Here is a 3,084-nt window from a genome sequence, read left to right as displayed (position 1 = left end):
CTACCAGGTTATCATTCAGAATAGAAGAGATAAAGAGTTTCCTGGACAAACAAAAACTAAATGAGTTTGTGACCACTAAACCAGCCCTGCAAGAAATATGAAAGGGGACTCTTTGAGTGGAAAGGAAAGATCAAAAGTGACAAAGACAAGAGATGGACAGAGACCATCTCCTGAAAGAAGGACAAAACAAGTAATCAAATGGCACTAAATAATATCTATCAATAATTACTCTGAATGTAAATTGTCTAAATGCTCCAATGAAAAGACATAGGGTGTCAGAATGGATAAAAAAACAAGACCCATGGGCGCCTGGGTGGCTCAGTCGTTAAGCATCTGCCTTCGGCTCAGGTCATGATCCCAGAGTCCTGGGATCAAGCCCCGCATCAGGCTCCCTGCTCAGCAGAGAGCCTGCTTCTCCCTCTCCCACTCTCCCTGCTTGTGTTGTCTCTCTCTCTCTCTCTCGAAAAATAAATAAAATCTTAAAAAAAAAAAAAAACAATAAGACCCATGTGTATCATGCCCACAAGAGACTCCTGTTAGACCTAAAGAACACTCTTATTGAAAGTGAGATGATGGAGGGGCACCTGGGTGCCTCAGTCGGTTAAGCATCTGCCTTCGGTTCAGGTCATGATCCCAGGGTCCTGGGATGGAGCCCCGCATCGGGCTCCCTGCTCAGCGGGGAGCCTGCGTCTCCCTCTGCCGGTGTCTCCCTCTGCCTGCGGCTTCTTCTCCCTGCTGCTACCCCTGCTTGTGAGCTCTCTCTCTAACAAATAAAGAAATAAAATCTTAAAAAAGAAAAGAAAGTGAGATGATGGAGAAACATTTATCATGCAAATGGATGTCAAAAGAAAGCCAGAGGAGCAATACTTATATTGGAAAAATTAGATTTTAAATCAAAGACTGTAACAAGAGATGTAGAAGGGCACTATATCATAATAAAGGGGACAATTCAACAAGAAGATCTTACAATTGTAAATATTTATGTGCCCAACATGGCAGCACCCAAATATATAAAACAATTAGCAACAAACATAAAGGGCCTCATGGATAGTAATACAATAATAGTAGGGGACTTTAACACCCCACTTACATGAATGGACAAATCATCTAAGCAGAACATTAACAAGGAAACAATGACTTTCAATGACACACTGGACCAGATGGACTTAACAGATATATCCAGAACATTCCATCCTACAGCAGCAGAATACAGAATCTTTTCAAGTGCACATGGGACATTTTCCAGAATAGATCACATACTAGGTCACAAATCAGGCCTCAATAAGTACAAAGAGATTGAGGTCATACCATACATATTTTCTGACCACATTGCTTTGAAATTTGAAGTGAACCAGGAGAAAAAAATGTGGAAAGACCACAAATACATGGGGGTTAAACAACATGCTACTAACCAGGAAAACAAAGAAGAAATAAAAAATACATGGAAACAAATGAAAATGAAATATGACGGTCCAAAACCTTAGGGATGCAGCCTAAGCATCCCGAAGCATCTTAGGGATGTAGCCCAAAGCAGCCCTACAAGGGAAGCATATAGCAATACAGGCCTACCTCAAGAAGCAAGAAAATTCTCAAATAAACAACCCAACCTTACACCTAAAGGAGCTAGAAAAAGAACAACCAACAAAGCCACTAGAGGAAAATAATAAAGATTAGAGCAGAAATAAATGATATAGAAACTAAAAAGATAGTAGAACAAATCAATGAACCCAGGAGGTGGTTCTCTGAAGAAATTAATAAAATTGATAACCCCCTAGTCAGACTGATCAAAAAGAAAAGAGAAAGGACCCAAATAAATAAAATCGGAAATGAGAGAGAAGAAATAACAACCAACACCACAGAAATACAAACAATTCTAAGAAAATATTATGAGAAACTATATGCCAAAAAATTAGATCACCTGGAAGAAATGGAAAAACTCCTAGAAACATGTGAACTGCCAAAACCGAAACAGGAAGAAATAGAAAACTTGAGCAGATCGATAACCAAAAAGAAATTGAGTCAGTAATCAAAACACTCCTAACAAACAAAACTCCAAGGCCAGATGGTTTCACAGGTAAATTCTACCAAACATTTAAAGAGTTAATACCTATTCTTCTCCAACTATTCCAAAAAATGGAAATGCAAGGAAAACTTTGAAATTCATTCTATGAGGCCAGCATTACTCTGATCCCAAAACCAAATACAGACTCCACTAAAAAAGAGAAGTACAGGCCAATATCCTGGATGAACATGGATGCAAAAATTCTCAACAAGATACTAGCAAATCAAGTCTGACAGTACATTAAAAGAGTCATTCACCATGATCAGTGGGATTTATTCCTGGGCCACAAGAGTTGTTCAATATTCCTTTTTTTTTTGTTACATAAATTAACCCATTTGTTATAGGCTAGCATTGTTTCAAGTGGTGGAGCTTCTACTGGTCTTTCAACTCCTTCAGTCTTCTGATGGCTGACTTTACTGTGACAGCAGAAGTGGTATTGTAGGTCCAGGCACTACCAGAGACGGTTTTCATGCAGGAACCACAATGCCAGATCCCCACAGCTTGTCTCTTCATCTTGGTTTTGCCACAGAAGGAGCAAGTGTACTTGGGTGCTGGCTTATTTCAATCTTCCTCACCATTTTCCCTAGGGAGGCACCATAATGGGTCCTGTATTTACCGATGATTCCGACCTTCTTGGTGTGTTTAGCCATGTCGCTGTGAACTAGGTCTGAGCCCAGAGAGCTCAATTTTCTATTTTTTTAAAAAGATTTTATTTATTTGAGAGAGAGAGAGCAAGCTTAGAGGGAAAGGGAGAAGCAGACTCCCTGCTGAACACAGAGCCCGTCACGGGGCTCAATCCCAGGACCCCAAGATCATGACCTGAGCTGAAGACAGATGCTTAACTGACTGAGCCACCATGGCACCCTGAGTTGTTCGATATTCTAAAATCAATCAACATCATACATCACATTAATAAAAGAAAGACAAAGAACCATATGATCCTATTAATACATTCAGAAAAAGCATTTGACAAACTAGAGCATCCATTCATGATAAAAATCCTCCAAAAAGTAGATGTAGAG

At 39.7% G+C, this 3,084-nt stretch overlaps 1 pseudogene; it reads right to left on the bottom strand.

Annotated features, from left to right (window-relative positions):
- Positions 1-2,368: 2,368 nt before the first annotated feature.
- LOC118547509 (large ribosomal subunit protein eL43 pseudogene) lies at positions 2,369-2,712 on the bottom strand (annotated as a pseudogene).
- Positions 2,713-3,084: the final 372 nt, after the last annotated feature.

This window comes from Halichoerus grypus, chromosome 9, assembly GCF_964656455.1.
Source record: "Halichoerus grypus chromosome 9, mHalGry1.hap1.1, whole genome shotgun sequence".
NCBI lineage: Eukaryota > Metazoa > Chordata > Mammalia > Carnivora > Phocidae > Halichoerus > Halichoerus grypus.
The sequence above is the reverse complement of the archived record's forward strand: the minus strand, read 5'-3'. Positions and strand labels throughout refer to the sequence as shown.